The following is a 27,173-nucleotide window of genomic DNA, read 5'->3' as shown; positions in this document are numbered from 1 at the left end:
CCTGCGACTGACGTCACACCTATACCCCAAGGTATCCTGTGGAACCCTATGGACTTCGTAGAAATAGAGATAACAAGGGTAAGTTCTTACCATATCTCATATTTTTATAAATAATGATGTTGCACTATGGAGGATTTCTTGTATCTCTGTGTACTATCTGAGAGCCTGTACATGTCCATTGGAAGAAGGAAGTCGTATACTGTACAAAGCATAGCGCAGATGAGCCTTACAGTCTTCCTAGTACACAGATGTTACTGCTAACACAGCGCAAAGCACTTTATTATCGCGCCGACACTTTGTCCCCACCCCTTAACCCTTTGTGGTACAATATCGCAGTGCTGTGATTTTTATTTCTTGTATGCTGCCATACTGTGATGATATATTTTACATGTGTATGAAAGTGACGCCAGACAGTACAGGTTGAGTCTCCCATATCCAAAATGCTTGGGACTAGGGGTATCTGGGATAACGGAATATTTGCATACCATAATGAAATATCTTGGGAATAGGACCCCAATATAAACACGGAATGCATCTATGTGTCATATACACCTTATACACACAGATTGCAGGTAACTTTATACAATATTTTCAATAATTTGTGCCTTAGACAGAGGTTGTGTACAATGAGCCATCAAAAATCAAAGGTTTCATTATCTCAGTCATGCCAAAATAATTCTGTATTTCGGAATATTTGGATATGGGAAACTCAACCTGTACTGAGGTGGTGGCTATATACTGTATGTAAGATGACACAGACAAGCCTTAAAGAATTACCATCTGGTACGCAGACTTTGCTTTCTATAATGACACCGAGCACTTAATTATTGGCACTTTACACCACTCCCCGCCCTACTATCTTTGTTCTTATTACACTATTGTGAGTTTTTCTTTCATATGTATTGTTATACCGGAACCATGATAACATCATCCATGTCCAAATGAGTCAATGCCAGACAGACTATTGAAGGGTATTTACTAATCTGGGAATCCCTTGATGGATAAGCATCACTAAATTTTCTTTTTAGAATGAGAAATATTATGTACATACTTTTACCACTTTTAGGGGTGTATTTATACTAAAGTGAGACTTTAGAAGTTGGAGATGTAGCAACTAATCAGATTTTATTTAACATTTAACTAGCGCCTTCTAGAAGATAATAGCTAGCATCTGATTGGTTGCTATGGGCAATATCTCCACTTCTAAAAACTCTCACTTTACACTCTTAATTATTACACTATTAGGCGCTTGTACTTTCTCTACTATATAATATATATATATATATATATATATATATATATATATTTATTATAACCATATCACATGTACATTAGATAAAAAGCATTTCACCTTATCTGAGCTGAATCTAAATAGCGTAAGGCAGACGGACCTCCACACCCAACGCGTTTAGTCTGCAGCCTTCTGTGTGCCAATGTGAATTTTTCAGGTTTTTTATATTACAGCTATATATATATATATATATATATATATATATATATATATATATATATATATATATATATATATATATATATATATATATATATAATTTATTTGTGTTTTATCCTAACTCCCTTCTACACTTTTATTAAATTTCTGACATTTTATGTCGTTCACTCTCCCCTCCCTCTTTACTTTTGATTGATTCGGTGCCATGCCAGGTATTATGCCATCTCCAGCTCATAGCCCTTCAGACTTAAAATCCAGGCTTAAACCCAGCTTGGACCCAGGACACTGGGCTCTGGTTGAAGCTGGGGTTACTCGTTTTACACATGGATGACGACTCGGGACTGTCAACCCATGTTGAACCTTTCAGACATACAGACCCGGATCGATGTGCGTTCATGTGCAAAAACCCGGGTTTTTGGCTTATGTCTGAAAAGTATATCAGTGTTAAACCCAGAAAATGTTGCTATCGGGGTGGTATCGAGAAGTAGCCGGGTGGGAGCAATGGAATACTTTGCAATAATGAAAAATGTTGAAATCCTTATATTGAATTGAACGATAGATCAACTATTTGAAACAAAATAATTCAATAATTTTTAAAGACTCCTTACAGATAATTGTGCACTTGCTGGCTGGACACAGATATAATTATGTCCTGCAATACACCACTGAGTAACAGTGCAGGTTTTGGAATTACGAGTAGACTGTACCGGTTTTGCTATGGAATAGTCAATAATTCAAAATTGGCAGTGTGTGTCTGTGTTTTCAATAGGCAATTTAAGGCCGAATTCTTATTTTAAATAGTTATTCCGGTAAATTTTAGTTCATAGTGATTTTAGTTGGTCTCATTTTTTTAGTTATCCATTAAAGGCCACTATGAGTGATGTTGTAAATAAGTGAAAGAAGAGACAGATTTAGTTGGAATTATTGTGGGTAAGAAAATTTATAATTACCTATAATCTTTGTTTACTTTAAGCCCAAAATCCAGTTTCCGTGACTACCTTTGTTGTGTTTTTAAACTTTTATTAAGACCGCCTACTGATGAACCGTAACTCCCAGCATGCCATCTACTGGCACCATTTTTAGTGACGCTGATGTTATCATCTGATCTAGAACGCAGGAAGCCAAGTTGAGCCATTAGGCGCATTTTAAGTTTTTTTTTTTTTTTTTTATGACCTCGATTTCTTACTCTATAAATTCTTAAGGACTGGTCTGTTTTGAAGTCTTAGAGAATAGGGGTTGAGGAGCACAGTGGCTTTTTATTAGCACCCAGTCCTACACATAGCACCCTGCTTGTGGGGTTCTTGTGGATCACAAATCCCTCAGTGAAAGACTGCTGGGGAGGGATTTTCACAATTCCGGTTGCCAGGGAACTGCTGTTTTCTTGAAACATCGGAGATGGTTTATTTTCACATGAAATATTAATGGCAGCAGCTTAGAAGCCAGAGCATCAGGAAAACGTGAGATGCTTCAAATGCCAAGCCAGGAAAAGCACACAGACGCCGGGAACCGATCACACTGAAACTTGGCGTACTTTGATTCCCAAAGCCGTGTTTATTTTTATTTTTGTGCCAGGATATCCAAAACACACATTGCCCTGAGTATGGATGGAAAATCGAAAATGTTAACTTTTTTTTTTTTAAATTTGAAAAGACATGTGCATTTATTTTTAGGCTGTACACGTAAATGTCACTAATTACGCTGATGAAAACGGAACTCGCTCTGCGGGACCAATAATCCAAATTACCTTCTGTCATTTACCCCATCTAGCAATCCACTGCCAATCCCGGGGGACTGGAGAAAATGTTGTCGCTCATAAAATGTTTTAGCCTTAGCCCCAAACTGACCTAAAAGACGTACGGTAGACGTATTACATGCTTTTAAAAAAAAATTAAAAAAAAATTGTGCATTTGTTACTGAATATTGCAAATTTGTAAAGAGATGGGATTTTGGGTGCATGTATACAATTTAGGCAAACAGAGGTCTGTGATCAACTAAACGCAAGCAATCCTGCCGCTTGTCCAAGTCTTCCGAGCTCTTAGGGCCTAGTTCAGAGATGTACGTAAATCTGATGTGTACGTACATCTCCAATGTTTTTAGATCTGCGCATGCATAGAAGATGCACCGGGCATTTGCAAATCCGGGGCTGCAAAGTTGCTCACAGAGCCCCACAGCAAGATTAAAATGCTGCCTGCGTTTAGGGGTGGCGACCAGTGACGTGCGCTGAGGTAAATGGCTGAGGAGGCACTGGCTAGTATCAGAGCCAGATTTACAGATACATATATGAATCCGAGGGTCCATGTGGGCATTATACAAATGTGCAGCAGCATATAGTGCTGGAAATTTGGTGTGTTTTGATCAGGGATGTGCAGAAAAGGTAGTCAGGGGAGGCAGTGCCTCACCTGCCATAGACTTTTTACTCCAGAGTATTGACTATAAAAAATATTAGAATAATACAAAGAAGATATTTATAATATTTTCTTTACATTTTTCTTATTTTTATAGTCAAAACCCTGGAGTATACCGAAGTGTGACAGGTAAGGCTCTCCCTCACCTGACCGCACATCATGTCGAACTCCTTTTCTGGGTGTGCTCTAGCCAGTGGCTGCGTCCTCGGACCCAGCTTTACTGGCTTCAGCAGCAGTGAATTTCCCGACCATCCTAAGATAACCTAAGGGTTACTCGGATGACCAATGCTCACGCAGATGGTCCGATGCTGCATCTTTAGACGCAACAGCAGGTCAGAGAAGCCGGCACCGCAACAGCCTGCTGATAGGTGATTCCCTGCATGAGTCATCAGTGCTGGAGGTTAGTGGTAACACCTGGGAGAGGTGTTATGTCATCTGTAGCCTGAGGCTGAGCCCAGCTGGGTTCTGTTGAGGATTCTGATTGGGAAGGCCAGCAATCGGTGGTCTGCTGAGTGTTTGGAAACAGGCCAGTCATGTCCATGACTGTTGGTACTGATACAGTCTGATTAGGGGAAGACCACTAAGTTGACTATGGCAATAAAAAATGCAGGAGATAAGGAGTTAGAATTAGAGGGTTTTAGCAGTGTCTTGGGTGAGAAATGTGTGTTCTGGATAAGTAACGAATGACATCTAGGCATTGAGCTTGAGGGGTAGGATTTATTATCTTGTTGTAAGCAGTAGTAAAGATGCCAGGTCGGTAACTTCTGTTGACTGGTGAAAACATTATTGGCTCTGTTTTTTAAAAGATCGTGTTTTGAGGTGGCGAGATGACCTCTAATGGCAGCCTGACATTCAGTAACATGAGCCAAGATGCATGCTGAGAGATCTGGAGAGGATAGGTAAATATGGATATCGTCCTTATTGAGACCATACTGAAATCCGAAGGAGCTTATTACTTTTCCGAAGAGGTGGTAGAGAGCGATAAGATCAGAGGTTCTAAGACTGAGCCTTGTGGTACTGCACATCCTGATAAATGATATGGACAGTAGGCGGATCCAGAGAAACCCCGAAAGAGTGATTTTGATAAGTAGGATGAGAACCAGGACAGGGCAGTGTTCTGAAGACCTAGGAATTGTGTGCATTGACCTTTTAGACCTGGCACTGATCAAATCATTTACCACCTAGAGGGGCCAATACATCTGCGATGTATTGCTCTAATTCCCCATTCTGCAGACAGTGGGGTCGGGAAATTTAACATGTTGGAAATCCTCGATTCACTGATCCAGACAAAAAAAAATCATTGGGATTGGCGATTCGAGGATTTTTAACACGCTGTTCTTCCTCTCTGATGGATCGACGATCGATGGCCTACATCATATCGGCAAAACGGGAATCTAGGCCATAGATGTATGGCCCGCAGTAGTCAGTGCAATCTCTGTGGATTGCTTTGTAAAGATTCATACTCTCTGAGGAAGGGCCCGCCCATGGCAGAAACACGTTGGTGTCACATCCACATCTTCCATGCTAAGCGCTACACTTTACCACGGCTACCGTGAACACCCGAACCCACAGCGGACCACGCCACCCACTGGTCTGAACCGATATCACTGCAGACCACCACCTATACCAACACCTAGCAGGAATCAACCCGCAAAAAAAACCAGGATTGGGGATCCGTGCCTCATCACACCGTACCAGCAACGTACTCTGATGTAACAGACGAGAAGGATGGATACCCCACGGTCAGTCTACATTTGAAGTGCCGGAGGAAGCATCTCCTGAAGGTTCCCATTGTGCGTGAGTGACGTCATGCGGTTAACCACACCAGGCCACCCGTGCCCATGTCTCTCTGCTACACATCCACAAGCATCCAGGCACCAACCACGCATAACCAGGATTACCAGACAGGTAAGCAGGACGCCGCCCCTAGCTCTGAAAAGTCAACAACACTAGGTGGAAATCTGACTCTGCTTAATTATGTATTGGACTCTCTAAATCCCGGAATAGACTATCCCGGGTTCTGTTTTGACCCACTACCACCTTCCACTTTACGGCAAACACCCGACGCATCAAAATTGTTAATGGACATTGCCACATTGACTTGTTTTGTATTTGTTTTGCTGCATCCTGCATGTCCAAAATTGCCCCACTTGTGTCATTTTGTACATTACAATATTTGTTCATACAAAGAACCCACATCTATGTTTGCTACATTTCTCTGTACAAGCACCAATTGTCGTCTGTTGAGACCAGTAAACTATTATCTCGCAACAATTTGTGTCCATTCAATTTAACCAATCATTTGAAACAATACCACTTAGCAATAGGTCTGAGCGTTACACATCCCAATTTTATGTTTTGTAAAGAAACCTGACTAGAATGGGTCCAATAGGTTGTGTGTGTGTGAGGCGGATGTAGGCAAGTCTCTGAAAAGTTTGGAGGGGCAGGGGAGCTGGGGTTTGGGTATGAAATCCGGGCTGTCGGGATGCCGCTGGTCAGAATACCGACAGCGGCATCCCGACAGACAGAATCCCGACACCAATAGGAACAAACAGTAAGTGTTATCCTAACCCCCCCTCCCTGGTGCCTAACCCTAAGCCCCCTTCCCCTAGTGCCTAAAGCTAACCTCCCCCTCCCAACACCCTAATCCTAACACTCCCTCCCCGGTGCCTAACCCTAACCTCCCCCTAACACTCCGATACTTACCTTCGGGATGCCGATGGTCGGGATACTGGTGCCGGGATTCCGCTCTCCGGGATGCCGACTACATCCCCCTGAGAGAGAGGACAGTAATTTAGGAGTGAGCTTGGATCAGAATTTTTTTTCAGAATAGGAGTAATCACTGCATACTCCTCGAATAATGAGGGAAAGCTACCAATAGAGAGAGATTACAGATATTAGATTGGGATGAGCTCAGGAGAACAAGGATCATCTGATTTGTGAGGGTATATATAGCATAAGGTGGAGAGCTTTGGAAGGTGTTCTCTCTTAAAAGTGTGTTTAGGAATGGATGGAATTTCATTGTTGACATCACACACTCCGTCCTCTTCCAGGCATTGAAGTTACTAAGAATACCTTCTTTCCATAGAAGTGTTATTGGGTAATATGGTGTTATGCTCTGCTTTGGCCTCATGCTTCTTTATTTGTATAGCCTTCTGCACATTAGAGATGCATTTGTAAATAAAAATCTCCAGACATTATTGATTATGCAAATGTTTGCAGAACTGCCCGTGGGCTTACCGTAACGATCTGCACACTGGCTGTGAATTTAACTCAGAAGGGCAGATCAAGTTGGCTTTAATTTAAATATCTATCTATCTATCTATCTATCTATCTATCCATACACACACAAGCTATCTCCAGAGCACTTAGCTGATGTCACTAGTTTCCTAGTTCCCTGATAACAATCCTATAGCAGGACAAAATGGCTGCCCTCTCTCTGTGGAGACCATGAGGGTTGTATGCTACACTTGAAAGGTGCAAATTTGAAGTACTTTGAATAGCTCCACCAGAAGGTACAATTTCCTACTGAAATTCTTATACTAATTAACTGTGGTATTTCCAGTTTGCACTGCTATGCATTAATTGTAGAGTCCCTTGCTAGGTAATGATGACCACTAACCACTATTTTATCTGTCCTCACCAACTCCTCACTCACCCAAGTCAAACAGATTAGAGTGGTTGTCAGTGCCGCCCCCCCTCCGCCCAGGTCTCATCAGTATGGCTATCCTGTCCACTTCCCCTTGTGTATTCATCTATGCAGGTACACACTTTAGCGTCTTGCCAAGCTGGCAATTGTAAAAAAAAATAAAATGAATCAGTTTGTTATGTTTAGCTTGTTTTTAGCTTTTTTTTGTGTGTGTGTTTTCTCTTGGCTGGATTTATGCTTTAATCGCCTAGACCAGGTATAGGATACCTCCTTGCTATCAGTGTCCTTTAACCCAATAACTTAATAAGTTGTTCTTTTAATTGCAATATATTGATCTTATGTACACACTATAAGATTATCTGCCCAATCTGGCTGGTTGGAAGGAAAATCTGGTAATGTATGGGAGCAAATGGCAATCGACCATTTGATCCAAACGCTGGATATTAGACAAAATTGGTCGTTCAGACAAATTGGCTACATCCGTATGATATAACCAATTTGTCCGAGCGACCGTTTTTTGTCTGTTTTCTAGCGTTTGGATCAAATGGTCGATTGTCATTTGCTCCCATACATTACCAGATTTTCCTACCCATATTGGGCAGATAATCTTATAGTGTGTACCTAATGCCGCATAGACACACTAGACAATGACAGTTAACGATATCGTTCAACGATACATCGTTCGTATCGTCTAGTGTGTATGGTCCGAACGTCCAACGATGCGAGCTCCCGCGGGTAATTAACAATATCTCCAGGCGGCCCAATCTCTCCCCCCCCCCCCCCTCATCCGTCACTCACCGGTGCCCCCATCGGGCCCACCGCTGACTATGTCGTTGCATACACACATCGTCTAGTGTGTATGCGGCTTTAGTCTGGACCTTTCAAATTGTTCCTAGCTTCAGAACCTTCTGAGTGCCACATAAAAGCATTCCGCGGGTTGCTGGCCCCTGCTCTAGACCCATGTCCTGCTGTAGGGGAGTGCAGTTCAAGCAAGGTAGACCAAGGCAACTGGTACACTCACTACTGTACATTCACTTCAATGAGGACTTGTAGTTAACCTTCTGTGCAATATCCACAGCACAGTATAAGTGACTGTGACAGCTGTCTGAAGACAAATGTTTATTTCATCTGCCATTGTTTAAGTAAGGATTGTGGCTATGCTCTATCACGGCTTGTCTAACGTTGGCTCTCCTATGCCAGCGACCTGCACCCCCGTTTTAATATAGCACAGGACCTACGACTGTACATCTCTCTGGAATCCTGGCTCTACATGATGGATAGTAAGTCGTTAACAACACAAAACCTGCTTGGAGCAGGTTCTTCCTTTATCCTGTTTATTGTTAAATGTCTGCAAACATTAATTGTGTTTCTCATGCTGGTCATGCTGCTCCCTGTGATTTAGTTGACGTTGTGCAGGGACCCACTTTCCTTTCCATGTGATCAATGCGGCTGGGAGAACCCGGCTTGCATCATAGCGTGCAGGGACCTTGTCAAGCCGTGACTTCTAGCTGGAGCTGAGCTACTGCTCCTAACCATGGCTGTATTCACCGTGCCGGCAATCTAGGTGCCAGCCTCGGGCTGCATTTGTCAGGGGGCAACATAGAGCTTTTGTCTGAATTATATTTATTTTGTTTAATCTGTTGGTTTATTTTCAGTAAAACTAATAGGGCATTGGATAGGGCCATGCTTAAAGCAGGCTGCTAGAACTGTGTGATTGCCTTAGATTTTTAGTTAAATAATGTAATGGGATACCTGGGAGTCTCCTGCTTTTATTCGTTATAGGCTGCAGTGGTCTTCCCAGAAAATGTTTCCAGCCGGGTGGCATCAAGAAGTAGCCGAGTGGGTGCCTTCGCAATGATAAAATGTTATAAATCCTGACCATATAATGCTTTAAACTTGAAATAACATTTTATATATTAATTCTCCTCTTGTTAGAGGCCCAGTCATTTGCAGCTTTTTCATAATCGAAGTCTGTAGGATCTGCCCCTCTAGTGAAATCCGCATCATGTTATTTAGCGCTGGCACCACAGAATTAATTTTTTATACTGCTCCCAGATACAGTGTCCCCACTTGCAGGCTCCCAAATATTGGGCCTGATTCAGACCCGCTTGCAAGCAGGTCGATGGTGGACCAGTGCGCACGCGCGAGCACAAAAAGCACTTGCTCCGTGGCTCACTACAAAAGGGGCGGCTGTCGATGTTAATCGACAGCTCGCCCCGTTTTGTAGGTGTGGCCGGGGGGTGGCTTCACAAACGGAGGCGTTCCTAAGCGAACGCCTGCCGTTTGTGGGCGGCCCCACTGACATCACCAGTGATGTCAGTGAGAGAGCTTCCGGCTCTCTGGGGCTTGCGGCCACGAGACCTACCACAAGGGTCTCGTCGCAAGCCCGATGGTCGTGATGGTCTTGACCATCGCAACCATCTTCCTGGCCGCTCGCTATAGCTGTGGGTGGTCACCCACAGCTATGCGAGCGGCCAGGAGGCCGCAACTAAAAAAAACAGCGCCCGCCATGATTCAGAGTGAGCGCTCACTTTTTGCGAGCGCCTCTGAATCGGGCCCACTGTCCCTACAGATATTTTTTTCAGCTTCTACATAGAAAGAGAGTGGACGCAGGATTACTCTCTTTAATGTGTTCAGGTGACTGTTCCCGCCCGAACAGCACGCCCTTGCTTTTTTACTGGGGGAGGGATCTCTGCCCTCCAGCCTGACACCACCCTGTACTGTGACTGGGCCGAGCTGCACCACCCGGAACTCTCCCCTGACCCAATACGCTGCATCCCTGTACAACCTACTGCCCGGCACCCCTCACTCCAGTGCGCCGTGTCCCATCGCCCCAAACCCGCACTAACGTGTCCTTATTGCCGGCGGACACAGATGACAGACGGACTGGGAGCCTCCGATGGGAAGAACATGTGATGTCGGCACAGCTAGGCGTCACTTCCAGCATCCGTGTTTGTGGCAACAAGGGCACATTGAGGGTGACTTGGCAACAGGGGACGTGACGCATTGGGGCGGGGGGAGGAAGTGCCGGATGGTAGTTGTTTTTTGCTGGGTGTTGCGCCTGCAAAAAACAGCCTGAGGAGAACACTTGGCTGTAGGTAATCGCTACCTACAATGGGAGGGGGGGAGGGGGATACACTACTACCCCCAGCAGAATAGACTTGCTAGGAAAGCACCATTCGGCAAACAGCAGGTTACAGAGGAACCAGACTGTGGGCCTCATTCAGAGGCGCACTCTATTTGCGTGCGCTCGTTCTGAATCAGGGCCTCCAGGTCGATCGCACAGCTGGGGGTGACCACCCACAGCGTGTGCGTGCGCCCTGGCAATGGTCGCGATTATCTCGACCATATAGCTTACGTGGAGACCCTGTGGTAGGGTCTCTGGTCTCGCAAGCCCGAGTGGACTTCCTGCTCTAATAGAGCCGGAAGTCCACTACTGACATCACTAGTAAGTAGTCAGTATGGGCCGCTGTGCACTCGCGAGGAGGTCTGAATCAGGCCCTGTGTGCACAGGTCTGTTTAATTGGTGGTGGTGGTGGCTATTTAAAATATATATTTTATTGATTTTTCAAAAGTAAAAACAGTACATGAGAAATTGAATATGCACCATAATACAATAACCTCTTGAAAGATTGCACGTATAACAAAGATTTATCATCTAAATACTTCAGATATCTTCCAATGCAACCAAAGATAGTAGGGACACATATTCATATAAACCTATCAATACAATTCACAATAAAATGGGGTAAGGAAAAGAAAAAAACAATATGAGAATACAGTATCACGTCCAAAGATATCACATAACACTAAACAGTGCTTTTTTGTAAACCAAACCGACCAAATCTTGTTAGTGCTGGCTATAAAAGGCAGACATCTCCACACATGCTATGTCACACACAGGCTATCCATAGCAGCAATAGTTTACATATCTTCTTGCCACCTTATCTGCGGTTCAATAGCATTTTCTGTTGGTAGAGGGTGATGCTGGGGGCTGTGCGTTGACATCATGTTTTAGGCACAAAGTTCAGTCCTCAGTTACCTGCTGTTCCCTCTCCATCTGTAGGACAAAGCCCAAAGTATTAATCACCCATTCACCCGGTGACCGAGCTTGGAAACATTTTAACCCTTTCTATAAACGTTTGCGGATCTATAGAGAGAAGCTGTGTGTCCACACGGATTCTGCCAGATAGAATAGAGCTCTGCGTTTAGGATTATCCCTAAACTGCATACAGATGGGTAACTTTGTTAGGGCAGTGGTTCCTAAACTTTCTTAAATCATGGCGCCCTAGAGTCTTGGAGTTTTTTTTTATTTTTTTATTCACGGCACTTCAAGGCCAATTGTTTCCCATAGAGAGAATATATAAAACAATATTCAATTGGGAAAGTTGTGCTTCATGGTCATCCTTAGGTTCAGTTATATGGTGGTAGACATGGTAACGCTTCTTTTAGTCCATGTAAATTTTGATTGTCAGCCACCAGCACTGAGTTGGCCTATGACGTTGATCAGATGAGCAGTAAAGAAAACCATGAAGAGGGGGAGAACTGGAAGACTAAGTGGGAGATGGCGTGGTACACATGCGCAATGGGTTGTGGCAGCAGATGGTAGAAAAAGGAGGGAACCAGGCCGGATGGTGGGACAACTGGAGAAATAGTGGGGAACATAGAGGTACACAAAGGGGGAGACAGAGACACAGGTACACCTACAGGTTGGAAACAGGGAGAATAATACAAAGTTGGTGACAGAAACACAGAGGATGGGACAAACATGGGGGATGAATGGTGTCAGGGGTGGAGTGGGAACCCTCTTACATTGAGGTCTGCCAGGACTTTGTGTGTAGGATGCCATACGAAGAAACAGGAGTAGAAAGGTGAATAAGTAACAGAGGGGACTGGGATGCCAGGCACATACTAAACAGGGAAACCTGTGTATATGGTCGTGTATTGCCTCTCTAAAGGCAACAGGCAGCATGTGGCCCAACATTTGATTTGGGCTGGATCACCAATCCATAGCACCCTTGCAAATGCCCTGCCGCACCCAGTTTGAGAACCACTGTACTCAGGCATTTGGGCACCATTGTAACTCATCATCGCTGTGTCACTTCCACTTGAGCTGCTGTTTCAAATCTTCCGCTGCCTGGCTTAAGCCCTGAGTAAATCATCACATCATCCAGTTATTGGGGGGGGAGTAGAAAACAGCTGCAGGGTTCTAGATCTTTTCAGGCTCTTGTCGGTGGTCGAAGTCTTCTTAGCGGACTTGTCCATTATCTTGGCTGATTTGACTTTGCTACCCGACTCTTTCCTGTTGACATTGAAGGAGTTGGACTGTTTTGATCATCTTGGGTTGTCCCCATAGCAATGGTGACCGTTTAGGTACTACTTTACTTGGCTGACATGACCATTTATTCACTGACTTGAGCCCGGTGACGTGAGTTTTAAAACAAATTCAAGTGGAAGCCATGCTGCCAGTGGTACATGATTCAGGTCACAAAATGGCTGCCCCCACTGATTGTACATGACTGGTACATACACGGAGAGAAAATGCAGCTGACAGCTTCAGGGGTGAACTATCCAAGCAGCTATCCGATTTGCGGGTCCGTGAGGAGGGTGCCTGATTAAATGACACAATTCACATAAATTTAGCCCCGTCCTCTATGGACCTGCAAATACCCTGCATAATCTCCCTATACTGCCCACTTCACTAGGAAGTGGGCAGGATGCAGGAGATCCACATAATCTTCCCGGGGGTGGGGTGGGGTTGGGGAGCTACCCAGAAAATCGTGAGCCTCCAGCAACTTCCAGGAGAGGAGGCAAGTACAGGGTCTGACTGTTGCAGGAGCGATTGGAGGCGTTTATCTGCTAGCGCTCCTGCATACACACTATACAATTATCGGGCTAATCGGCTGATTGGTCCTGATAATTGGATAGTGTGAACTCTGCTTTAGTATATATGTACCCATTTGTGAAGATCTAAGAGGAGAAGATTGGACAGAGATAAAAAAAACCAAAAAAACAATGGCATTCTATTTAATAATATGTTAGAAGTGCAATCAAGAAGCATAAAGTTGGATATCGTAATGCAGCTGTACTGTCTGGTTGTTTTATGTATGATTCATATTCAAAAGCTAATGTGGCAACTCTCTATGTACAGCTGTTTGTAGTGAGGTTTCTACTGTAACTCTAATCACTGACTACCCAGGTTCAGAGACAATCCATGATATTATACATGAGGTAATGCTGGGGCTCGGCCTGCTACTGAGACCTTTCTCTTAAATTAAATGATGTATATCCTAAACATTGATGTGCTGTCTTGTGGAAGCTAAACTACATAAAACCGAGGAGCCAGCCAGAAATTTCATTGCAATAAAATGTTGAACTAGGCGTAAGGTTTAAGGGTAGGTAAGACGTGGTATTTGTCCAAACTTCCGCACCCCATATAAGTCTCTACCAGCTTCTTGTTGGAGTCTGCAATCCACAATCTTTTGTGTGTGTATATATACGGTACAAAAAGAAAAAAAATGATTAATTCACTTGTCATAATTTGCTTCACATCCCCTTTTAATACTATGGAGGCTACACTTAAGCTGCCAGTAGTTTTTTTTTTTTTGTATGTTGAGTTAAACCAGAACGTGTTGCTCCTAGTTCTCCAGGCCTCGGAGACCAGACCATGAGTTACAGGATACAGAAGATCTGACTGATGTACCTGCATCCATGACTCCTCTATTCCGTCTTGGCTAAGGTGTGAGAATTACTGCACTAAATATACAGCGCTGTTAAAATGACAGTATCTCCACTTAGAGCACTCTGGGGCGAGTTCTGAGGCCTGTAATGAGCAGACATTTGGACAACAGATATTTCAAGGGATGAGCTAGCTATTGGGGGAAAAAAATGTTACAAATTTTGTCATGTGAGATGGCGCAAAGCCCGACTTCACCTGTTGTGTTCAACGACTACTAAGGCAACACTTCACTATTGAAGACCAGGTCACCAGACCTCTTGGCCACCACAATCACCAGACCTCATCCCATGTGACTTTTTTTTTTTTTTTTCGAATGGCCATTTGTACTGGAAAGGTTGTTTTACCCTGTCAGATCTGAAAGACCGCATCTGACATCAAGTGCTGGCTATTCCACCTGACATGTTACGTTTTGCTATAGAGGAAGGAAACTGTTGTTGACCACAATGGAGGACATGTTAGTGATCTTCAAAGGATTTGTATCGCCACTTAGTGACAACATTTTTTTAATTAATAATGTGCATCAATAAATGGCTAGAGCATCCTCTAAAGTACCTGCTGTTGTCCAAATTTCTCCTCATTAGCAGAATTAGAACTTGCTCCAACGTTCCCTAAGTAGGGATATTTCAATTTTTACCGCCCTGTAAATGAAATAACAGAAGAGTCCATTCATAAAGGACAATTACACTATAAAGAAAGTCAGTTTAATAAATACACATCTACCCCCATCTCCGAATTTGTGCTGGCAGGCCCATTCCTGATAAAAGGGGCAATCGGTCACCCGACATGCAGAGTTTGACAAAGTGGTGCAAAATATATACACAAAACACTAGCAACTTAGATTTAGCCTCTCTAGTATCTATACGTTCCTGCTTCCATGTGCTCACCTATACCCCTTTCAGACATACAACCCGGGAAATTTCCTGCTCAGACCCGGGAATTTCTCCTGTGCAAATTCCCGGGCATTTGGTCGAGACCCCCCTTTCACACTGCAGTGTCTACCCGGGAAATTCCCAGGTAGACCCCTTTCAGACATAAGCCAGGTTTTTTAGTTTTAAATATTACCTGCCTCTCCTCTGCTCTTCCTAACCTATGCCCTCTGGCTGCCGCTGATGATGTCATCATCGTGCAGCAGGCAGCCATCCAATCAAAGTGCAGCCTCTATTAAAAAGTTAATATAATAACTCCTATCTACCCTGGTGGTCCAGTGGGAGTGCGGGCGGCCCGCTGTCGCTGCAAACCATCGGCGGTCTCCAGCGCCGGTGTGAGGACCCGGCCATGGTCGCTGACTCGTTTGTCAGCGCCACAGCCACCGGTGCGGGGGGTGATGAGCGGCAGCGCAGAGCGTCCTATAGGTTCGCTCTGCACTGCCAACTCATTGTAATGAGCAGCAGCGCAGAGTGCTGTCAACTCATTGTAATGAGCAGCAGCGCAGAGCGTCCTATAGGACAATCTGCGCTGTCAATGTAAAAGCTGCTTGGTGCTGACCGGGAGTAGTAAATTCCCGGGTAGCACCATTCAGACAGAAGCAGGGTAATATCCCGGGACTTAAGCCCTGGTCGATTGCAGGGGCGGCTACCCGGGAACATGTTCCCGGGTAGGCACCTTTCAGACAGACTCTGGTACACGGGAATTTGTCCGAGGCAGGAGTTCCGGGCGTTACCTTTTGGCCTGGCGACAGCACCATGTGTTTTCACCAAGGTGATGGCGGTCATGGCGGCTTCCCTGCGGCTGCAGGGAGTTCGCATGTTGCCGTACTTGGACGACCTTCTCTTAGTGGCAGGATCTCCGGAGCTCCTTCTACGCCACTTGGACCTGACCATTGCAGTACTGCAACGGCACGGCTGGTTAATAAACTGGCAGAAGTCCACCCTGATCCTGTCTCAGCGGATTCTGCACCTCGGAGCCTTATTGGAATCCGGACAGCAAAGGATCTTTGTGACGGGGGAAAAGATCTCTGCCTTGCAGTTGAGGGTGCGCAGTTGTCTACAGAGCCGCTGGGTGTCTCTGCACTCGGCGATGAGGTTACTGGGCTCCATGGTGTCAGTATTCGACATGGTGGAATATGCCCAGTTTCACTCCAGACCTCTGCAGCACCTGATCCTGTCCAAATGGAATGGACTGCCTCAGAGTCTAAAGTCCCAGACGATGGTGCTCACTCCGGAGGTTCGCCTGTCCCTAGCCTGGTGGTTGCAGACGACCCATCTCAACAAGGGTCGTCCGTTCTGGGTGGCGAATTGGGGCCTGTTAACAACGGACGCCAGTCTTCGGGGCTGGGGAGCAGTCTCGGGTCCACACTTGTTCCAGGGCAGGTGGACTCAGGCAGAAACAGAGCTTCCGATAAACATTCTGGAGCTCCGCGCGGTGTTCAATGCCCTCCGGCAGGCACATCGGGTTCTCCAAGGTCACCCAGTGCAGGTCCAGTCGGACAACGCTACCACCGTAGCCTACATAAATCGGCAAGGAGGAACCCGAAGTCGGGCGGCTCTCGTAGAGGTGTCCCGAATCCTGGTATGGGCGGAGCGCAATCTCCCAGCCATATCAGCAGTCTTCATCCCGGGAGTGCTAAACTGGGAGGCGGACTTTCTCAGTCGCCAGGACGTTCATCCGGGGGAATGGTCCCTGCACCCGGATGTTTTTCAACTGCTGGTGGACAGGTGGGGTCTTCCAGAGATCGACCTCATGGCGTCCTGGCACAACAACAAGTTGCTGGTGTACGGGTCTCGCACAAGAGACGAAGAGGCGTCTCTGGTGGATGCTCTGTCCGTCCGGTGGACATTCCTGGTTCGCTTATCTGTTCCCTCCGTTTTCCCTTCTTCCACGGGTAATCCGGAAATTCAAACAGGAGGGAGGGACGCTCCTGTTGATAGCTCCCAGACGGCACTGGTTCTCAGACCTTCGGGGTCTGTCCGTGGACAGTCTCTGCGGTTGCCGCTACGACCGGACCTTCTGTCACAGGGTCCTTGTCTTCACCCGGACCTGACTCGGCTGTCTTTGACGGCGTGGCTGTTGAGACGGCCATGTTAAGGTCCAGGGGGTTTTCTCGGAAACCATCTTCCGTGAGAATATACCATCGCGTGTGGCATACGTTCTTCCAGTGGTGTCGACCGAGAGGTTATGCACCTAGGGAGTTTCGTCTGTCTTGAGTTCTAGCCTTTCTACAAGCGGGACTGGACCATGGGCTTCGCCTTGCTTCTTTGAAGGTGCAGGTTTCTGCCCTGTCTGTCTGGTTTCATCGTAGGATTGCTACAATCTCTGATGTGCGCACCTTTATGCAAGTTGTTCTGCGAATTCAGCCGCCATTTGTCCCACCTGTGGCGCCTTGGGACTTGGCTGTGGTCCTGAGGGCTCTCCAGGGACCGCCGTTTGAATCACTGGGCTCAGTGGATCTTAAATGGCTAACAGCTAAGACTGTTCTCCTACTGGCCATAGCTTCGGCCAGACGTGTTTCTGATTTAGGGGCTCTCTCTTGTATACCCCCTTTCTTGATTTTTCATGGGAAAAGGGCAGTGCTGCGCACTCGTCCTGAATTTCTTCCCAAAGTTGTTTCCCAGTTTCATGTTAACGAGGAAATAGTTGTACCGGCTTTTAACTCACCTGGCCTTTCAGTGGGTGAGGCCACTTTGGATGTTGTGCGGGCCTTAAGGACTTATGTTGACCGCACTTCTTCGTTTAGGAAGTCGGACGCCTTGTTTGTCCTCTATGGCTTCCGTAAAAAGGGTTGGCCTGCTTCAAAGCAAGCTTTGGCAGCCTGGATCCGTATGGCGATTTCAGAAGCTTATCTTCATGAAGGCCTGCCGGTTCCTCCTTCTGTGAGGGCTCATTCTACTAGGTCTGTGGGTCCTTCATGGGCAGCTCGTAGTGGTGCCTCTGCAGTCCAGATATGCAAGGCGGCCCCGTGGTCCTCTGTCCATACCTTTGTGAGGTATTACGCGTTTGACATCTTTGCCTCTCAGGATGCTTCCTTCGGGCGGCGGATTCTCCTTTCAGCACGGGAGCGTCCCCACCCTTAAAGGATACTGCTTTGGGACATCCCCAAGGTATACTGTGGATATCCTATGGACCCTGAAGTAGAAAATATGAGATATGGTAAGAACTTACCCTTGTTATCTCTATTTCTACGAAGTCCATAGGGTTCCACAGGACTCCCGCCCTGTCGCACCTGTACTGCAGATGGGCTTTACTCTGGTCACCGGTTTTTCAGTCTCCCTCTGGTGAGAATGTGATTCTTGTGTGTGTCCAGATCTTTTTTCTCTCTCTTCCTTCTCCTCCTCCTCCGGCCTATGGCTTGGTACGCAACTGAGATGCCTTGGCCCGGGGGCGGGGTATAGGAGGGGGACCCTAGTGCATCCTGGGAGGCTGAAAACTTTAACTCTATGGTGCCCGATGCCTGACGTCATCACCTATACCCCAAGGTATCCTGTGGAACCCTATGGACTTCGTAGAAATAGAGATAACAAAGGTAAGTTCTTACCATATCTCAGATTTTTACATTGCATTTTAGAGTTGGGTTAGGCCTTATCTTTCTGCAGTAAGTACACTTGAAGAATTTCTAAACTCTTATTATTGCTTTTTCCTTTAGATCAGGCCTGGTCAAACTGTGACTCTTCAGCTGTTGTGAAACTACACATCCCAGGATGCCCTGATACACATTTTTAGCATTTCCCGGATAAAAAAACTGTGGGAGTGCATGCTGGGACTTGTAGTTACACAACAGCTGGAGAGCCACAGGTTGGCCAGGCCGTCTCTAGAGGCTTTATTTATGTAATGTAGCAGGTTAATGACACTGGATTATGCTATGGTGATTATAGGAGTACTTAGCATTTTCTGTGGCTGTCCCAATGTGCTGTGTGACCTGATAACCTGGGTTCATATTGATGCTGCCTCTTGTTTGTTTGCTGGAAACTTATCACTTCATTACCAATGTATTCCGTCAGTGGGATTTTTTGCTACTCATTACAAGCAGCCAAAGCACACGTGTGATATTTGACTATTCATATCTACATTCTTGAGTGAGGAGTTAGTGGGAAATTAACATTACCCTTATCAGTTTATTACACGTTGAAAGCATTATTTCCAGCGGAAATGGGTAACCCTCGCCGTATATAGCAAAGCCTAATCATTGTCCTTGTTTTGTTATTGCAGCCGCAATCCTCGTTCTTGTTCTGTTATTTCAATCTATGAAAAACAAATGAATGAAAAAAATGCTTTATTTCAATTTCTTGTCTTTAAAAAAATACAAATAAAAAAAAAATAAACTGAACATATTTTTTTATTACACTTTTTTATTATTTTTTGTTGTTTTAGTTGAACTGACAGCCCGAGTCTGAGCTTTCAGTTCCTGTGTACATGCGCCAACCGGCGAGCAGGGTCACATGTGCGCACATCTCCGGAGCGGAAAGTTGTTTCTCAGTTGCCGCTGTGCTATTGTAAGACTTAAATTGCTGCGATAACCGATTTTCTATCCCTGCAATAAGAATAGTTATATATGATATAACCGCATATAATAGGGCAGATTGATAAATAGTCCCATTACAAACATCTTGTATGTCCTTTTATTTTTTTCGCTTTCTTCATTGGGCAAGGTTTTAATAGGGTGTATCTGAGAGTAGATGAAAGAAATTCCCCCTCAGAAAGGTATTCTATAAAATAAAAAAAATGAATGATTACATCAGCTCCTATCTGCCATGTTACAGGCTGTGTTTGAAAAATGACTTTATCCCTCGCCAAGGCTTAGTACATCTGCACATCCATGACCAGCCCCTTCCACCACATCTATTTCGTTAACTTTACCAATTATGAACACGGTTATGTGAAGGGATGCAGTCAGGAAGCCGACGGTCGAAATGCCGTCCGCCGGCTTCCCGACTGTCTAGTCCCTGCAGGGGTCTAATAACAGGTGTTGAGATCCTGACGCCTGTCATTTTACCTCCCCCGGGAGCATACCGATCAAAGGTAAGCCTGGTTCGGACAGCTGCGGGGGGGGGGGGGGGTGAGGTTTGGTTAGGGGCTCCCGGGGGGGGGGACTTAGGGTTAGACACCCACCCAGGAGGGTTAGGCTAGGGAAAGGGGGGGTTACGGTAAGGCACCCCCCCGGGAGACTTACGTTTAACGGCTGTGGGGAAGGGTGGGTTATGGTTAGGCACTTGGGGAGGGGGGGCAGGTTAGGGTTAATCATCCCTACGGAAGGGTTGGGGGGGGGTAGGTTAGTAAATAGGGTTGGGGGGGGTTAAGTTAGTAAATTGTAACAATACTTACCTGTTGGGATCTTCACTGCCAGTCTTCCAGCATCAGGATTTGAACCGGCGGTATTTCATACCGATCCCAGTGTGAAAATGTGTGAACCCAACAACATTTATGAAACAGTGAAGAGTAGACTCTCAGTGACCAATCTCCCAAAAATGGTGTGGTCTGTGGGACAGCTAAACTCTATAGTGTGTTTAGGTATTGGGGTTATATTTGACAAAGAGGTTCCTAGAGGCTATTTTGCACATTTACACTAATAGATCGAAATCCATGAGCGTGACGTTAGCCTTTTAAGTTTGGGCATATTGCCATATTCTGTCATGATGGGTTTTGCCGAATGCTGAAAATAATCTATGGGATATGCTTCTTCTAATAAGGCAGCCGTCTCAGCCAGCAATTTGTGTGGGGTAGATTAATGAATTTTAAAAAAAGCGCCAATTTTCTTGATGCATAAGTCTTTACCTTGTTTCTAGTTCTAATAATGTTCTTAAATTACGATATTAAGGGCCAAATTAAGGGGGTCATTCAGACCCACTCGCGAGCGGCAGTACGCTCGCAAGTGGGTCGATGTTCCCCACTGCGCATGCGCACAACGGAGGGAGCTCCGTCGTGCGCATGCGCGAGACCCGGGGAGCGACGGGCTTCCCATCGCTCCGGGTCTCGCACCAAAGGGGGAGTGCTGTCGATGTTGTTTGACAGCACGCCCCTTTGGTGGGCGTGCCTGCCAGACGGAGGCGTTCCCATGGGAACGCCTACTGTCTGAAGCCGGCCCCACTGACATCACTAGTGATGTCAGTGGGAGTGATTTTGGCTCTGATAGAGCCAAAATCACTCCAGGGCTTGTGGCAGGGAGACCCTACCGCAGGGTCTCCGTCGCAAGTCCGATGGTCAAGACCATCGCGACCATCTTTTTGGACGCTCGTATATGCTGTGGGTGGTGACCCACAGCTATACGAGCGTCCAGGAGGACGCTCCATTTTCATGGAGGAGGGCCCTGATTCAGAGCGAGCGCTCTGGTCAGAGTGTCCGGCTCTGAATCAGGCCCGAAGTTCGTTGCGAGTTGGGTTCTGCGGGGCCGTTCTCGACGGCGAACTCGCACCACGAATTGCAATTCAATTTCAAACTCGCATTGATTTTTCTGAGGAAATTAATGTGTTTTTGTGCGCACCCCCTTAGCAGGTGAAAAGGGAAAATCTAGTTTTGCCATTCCATCCTCTGCTGATCAGGCCCTACGGCCGAAAACATTGTGTAAGGTGCATCAGGGTTATACGCAGTATATAGACCGTGGTGATTGTTGTTGTGGGGATGTAGCCGGAATGTCGAAACATTCCGGCTACATCCCCACAACAACAGTGAACATGGACATCATTTTGACATGGTGGATGTTGACCGCGACAGTGCCGACATTGCAAGTTTAGCGTTCGGATAGGGTTAGGACGATCACGGTAGAAACACGTCATGTCGACATGTGATCATTATGACCACCTCGTTGCGTCAGTTGCTCTGCCAAAGTTTAACGTCTGATTTCTATTTGAACTCTGGCGGTTTCACTGCGCACTGATGGAGCAGCCCATTTATCATGCTGGAGTTTGGGCTTCGGAGCTCATTTCTAACTCCTATTATTGAGGTGTGTGTATTTAAACAGCAGTGTGTGGATTAGGGGTAATTTATCCAGATCTCCGGCTTCCTGTTGACCTGCTTTTCCTCCTCTGACACCATCATAGAGGGTGAGATTGAGAAAACTGCCGGCGGAAGGTCAGAGCCCTTTTGCTTGCTGTAAACTTGCATTGCATTGTGCACTTATTCACCACTGACCTGAATACTGTATGTCTCCTCCACAGGAAAGACCTGACACACACAGTGGCCAAACGCCAAATCCCACAAGGCATATTTTACTGAGGTGTCAGTCAGTAACCACTTCGCCGCTGGGGGCGACGTCTGTGCTAAGAATTGGGAACGAGGAGCTGATTCAGGTTTCCAAAACGTGTCAGCGCAGGGTTGATTTTTAAACCCCACTCTCATTTGTTTGGGGTCATTTGAACAGAGCGGTTTATTTTACCAAGATTAGCAACATTCTCAGTCCCTCAGTAATGTGCTAATCTAGGTATTGCCTCATCCTATGAATGTTCCAGGGTGAATTTCAGAATTCTTTGCTACTAATGCTGCTTATTCTTCGGCCCCCTTTTCATTTCCTGTTAAGATAACACTCCGTGGCCCTTCCCCTCTGAAAGAGAGAACTTTTTTTTGTGTGTTTTTTTTTTTTTTCCTTTCTTTTTTTTTTAGGTAGTCATTAATTTTTATTAACCTTTCCCTGTGGAGATTTTTGTGACTGATTCTGTGCAGGGTTCCACAGAAAGTACAGACCCGGCTTGGTAATATAAACTGCTTGCAGGAGTTATACAGAGGCAGGCACGGCTTTATGGTATGATGCAAAATGCCTCCGGGTGATGGCGAAGGAAAGATTTCAAAACACCTGTCCGTCACGGTCGTGCATCATTTTAAATGTGAATTTCATACGGTTTCTAATTTTTTTTTTGTTTTGTTTTGTCATTTTTTTTTTCTTCATTGTTTATTACGAAGTCCTTTGGTGAGATTGAATATATAGTAGTGTGATATCTTGCTCCCTTTCATATTCACTACTGCTTGCCAGGAGACCATGGAGTATATGTACTAGGATAAGGACTTCAAGCATCGGCGAGTGCCGATGTTTTCAAGTAGCTGTCATTTAAGAGGCAAAACCAGGTTGATTTTGCCTTTTAAATTACTGCTACTTTAAAACATCGGCACTCGCCGATGCTTGAGGTCTGCAGCCTGTTACCTATACTCCCAGAACTACAGCTGATAGTTTATTCGGTCATCAAGGCTCGTAAGCACAGGGGTTACCAAAACCTACTTTGTCCAGCTTTAAATTCATTCTGCAGCATAATGTACTGTGGGGCTTATTTAGTAATCCAAATTGTCACTGAAATCATGCGGAAACGAAATGGCTATGTGGGAAAGGCTCAAAGGAGAAGATACTCATACACCATCGCAATGTAGAGAGCAAGCTGCTCTCTGATGAAAACTGCAAGGACAGATGGGTTAGGGATGACCATCGATGATTCGAAATAATCAATGGTTAATGACCAATGTTGAATGCTTTTACTATTGATGATGGAGAGCCAATGGTTCTTAGCCATCGATGGACGAGCGTTGGAGATGGTGGGTTTTTTTTCCCCCGGACTGGATGGAGCTTAGCCCCACCCTGGCTCGCCGTTCCCCCAGCAGCTGTGGCCATTGAGGGGTGTCATGTGTTCAGGTGTGAACACAAGTATTATCAGTTTCCCAAGCCGCAACTTAGTCAGGGAAGCTCTTAAAGTGGAGACCTCAGTAAAGGAAGGATTAGTCCCTTGGAGAACCGTCCCACTGGTGTTCTTCTTCCTATTGAGGAGTCTGGGTGGATATCACAGAAAAATTACCTTCAAAGAAGGAACTCCAACGTTTATCGGATAACCATCAGAATCTAATTAACTTTCACAGGAGAACTTTGATGCTAAAAAAGACATAGGACCTCGTTCAGACCCGCTGGCAAGCACTGAGCACTCGCAAGCGGGTCGATGTTTAGGCCCTGTGCATGCGCAGCGGCCGCACTGCGCGTGCGCAAGCCCCGGAGCGAGAGAGAAATTCTCTCGCTCCGGAGCTCACTACAAAAGGTGCGGCTGTCGATGTTTATCGACAGCTCGCCCCATTTTGTGGGCGGGGGGGTGGCTACACATACGGAGGTGTTCCTGACGGAACGCCTGCCGTTTTGTGGGCGGCCGCACTGACATCAGCAGTGATGTCAGCGGGGAGCTTCCTGCTGGATCAGAGCAGGAAGCTCCCTGGGGCTTGCGGTTGCCGAGACCCAACCTTAGGGTCTTGTCGCAAGCCCCGATGGTCACGATGGTCTTGACCACCGCGACCATCACCCTGGTCAGTCGCTAAAGCTGTGGGTGGTAATCCACAGCTTAGCTAGCGACCAGGAGGCCGCACTAAAAAAACAAGCGGCTGCCCTCATTCAGAACGAGCGCTCGCTTCTAGCGAGCGTCTCTGAATGAGGGCCTTAGTTCCATCTTTTATTACCCATTGGGGTATATGTGGTATTGACCATTTTAAACTACCTCCAATAATTGTGAGCGCCTTTTCTACCTTTGTTTTCTATATGTATAATACAGCTTTTATACATAAATTCCGGGTCTGACCTGGAGGTTGGAACAGGGTTCCAAACCGGATCAGACCCGAAGTGTAGCCGGCGCCGACCCAGGATATTCCTGAGTCGGCGCTGTTCACACCGGAGCTGGGTCTGCAGTGACCCGGCTTTTCCGGCGTGGAAGTGGAAGCTTGGAGATAATGTCATCTCCAAGCTCCACTGAAGCCGGTCAATCGGCAGACATGCGGCATGATTCTGGTCACCGTTATCCGGATCTCGCCGTTTACACTGCAGAGTTTCACAGGTCATTCCCGTGTTAAACCCTGCTAGTTACCTGGGTTGGATTGTCGGGTCACTCCACCTAGGAATCCAACCCTGTCCTCTTTTACACCAAGGAGCTGCCCAGGTTAACCCTGCAATAACCCGGGTTTTAGCGTGTGTAAAAGGGATATAACATAGTACACAGTCACAGGTAGGTGCGTGTGCATGTATAATATTCTCTATGGAGAATTCCGTTTTTTTCGATTCAGCCTTAATATAAGGGCACGACTTAGATAGATATATATCTAATTAAAATCTTTCCCTTTAAGGGCAGGCATTTGGTATTTATCCACCTGGAATGCCGGTGATTAGCTCGGTGAGTTGTTTGCGAGGTTGGCGACATTGCGCAAGTAAATTCTGCAGCCACAGTAATGTGGGGTCATTGCTGATTGCGGTGGCAGGACCTCTGCAAATCATGTATTCGGTGCCAGCTAGCAGAGCAGATAAATGCAGTTTTATTTTTCCTATACAAGACATTTGTTTGTGTTGGAGGCATATATACTGCCTTAGGGATTTCTCTGAAACATGTGTTTGAAGAACGTGGTTCCCATTCAATGTTACTCTTTGCTAAAAATACATATATTTACTGTTGGCTGTGTACTGTGAGTTTAGCTTGGAAACTTGCCCCCAGCTAGTTACATATAGGTCTCTGCCTGAACTTAGTGTACACTTAATAACCGCACTTTATTACACATTGATCACCTGATGGAGGGACCCCTTAGCTCATTTATTATTATACTGGAAATAAATGAAATCACTTATCTAAGTCTTATGCTTCTTAAATTGTACTGGTCATATAACCATTGTGGAGGTATCTGTTTTATGACCCGAACCTTGTGCAACGTGCTGCTGCGCACCTACCAGGTAGGGAAACCTCGCAGTTTTTGCTTGCATTGCTATAGGGCAGGGAGGCGAGGAACCTTTTTTCTGCCAAGGGCCATTTTGATATATATATATATATATATATATATATGGGCAGCGGTGTGACCGTCTGAAGCGTCCTAAGGAGGCTCCAGGCGGCGCTGCTGCATAGATTCTGGCTGCAGGATTCTAGGCACCCAGCTAGCCAAATGAGGCTAGCAGAAAAAAACTCGGAGGGCCAGACCAAATGACCCCGGGAGCCTTATACGGCCCCCGGGCAGGAGGTCCCCCATCCCTACTATAGGGCATGAAATAAGTGCGGTATTCTTGCCTGGATAACCCAAGAATTATTAGCGCTAGAGGTCCTGACAGAACCTCATGGCTAATTGAATCTCTTCCTCAGGGGCAGATATATCAAGCCTTGGAAAGAGAGCTAAAGTAAAGGAGTTGCCCGTAGCAACCAATCAACTTCTGTCAAATACTGTGCTAGATAAATGACAGAAGCTGATTGGTTGTTTTGGGCAATGTCTCCACTTGATCAGTCTCTGAGCTTGATACATCTCCCCCAAGTCTTATCAATGCACTATTGATGCTGCTTAAACTGGTTCATGCCACAAATATGCAGCGAACTGATAAACTGCGTTATCAGGATGATTGATTCTGCACACACCGTGTCTGCCTCCATTGTGCACCCTTTAAATCTTCCAGAAACAGACATAGGCCTAAGTGATTTGGCCTGATTGCATCATTGTTCATCATGACCCTGTAAGAGGTGCAATTTGTGTCCAAATCCGGTCATTGAAACTGAATGGGGAGATCCCTGTGTGATCCGATGACATGGATTACGGCAACTGGCTGTACAGATCAATAATTGACAAATCAAAATGTGAAATTGTGAACAACCGTTATCAGGTTTTCAGTTTCATAATACAGCAGTGTTTACACATTTAGGTGGAATGGGATTAAAATACCATCTGCTCAACAGCCGCCGGTTCAAATCCCGACAGTGAGAGATCCCGACGGGCGTTGGTAATGACACATACATAAATACCAACAAATGCTGCATAGAAAAATACATACAACCAATAAAAGGACTATAGTGATCACAATAACTCCACGGAGATCTCCTAGTCTAATATGTGAATGACATATTACGCCGTTCTAAAAAAAAAAAAAAAAGACGCTGGCCCCGGTCTGTTTTTTTTTTTTTTTTTTTCGGAACGGCCTCCTGGCCGCTCGCATAGCTGTGGGTGACCACCCACAGCTATAGCGAGCGGCCAGGAAGATGGTCGCGATGATCAAGACAAGACCATCGCGACCATCGGGCTTGAGACAAG

The 27,173-nt window shown here is 45.8% G+C and overlaps 1 protein-coding gene across 2 annotated transcripts in view; it reads left to right on the top strand.

Moving 5' to 3' along the window:
- The window catches only part of ITPK1 (inositol-tetrakisphosphate 1-kinase), a 170,604-nt gene that overhangs the window by 81,032 nt on the left and 62,399 nt on the right, over positions 1 to 27,173 (top strand). The gene's annotated exons all lie outside the window — the stretch shown is intronic.

The sequence above is a fragment of the Taudactylus pleione genome, unplaced genomic scaffold (assembly GCF_031769625.1).
Source record: "Taudactylus pleione unplaced genomic scaffold, aTauple2 ptg001303l, whole genome shotgun sequence".
In the NCBI taxonomy this organism is placed as follows: Eukaryota; Metazoa; Chordata; class Amphibia; order Anura; family Myobatrachidae; genus Taudactylus; species Taudactylus pleione.
The sequence above is the reverse complement of the archived record's forward strand: the minus strand, read 5'-3'. Positions and strand labels throughout refer to the sequence as shown.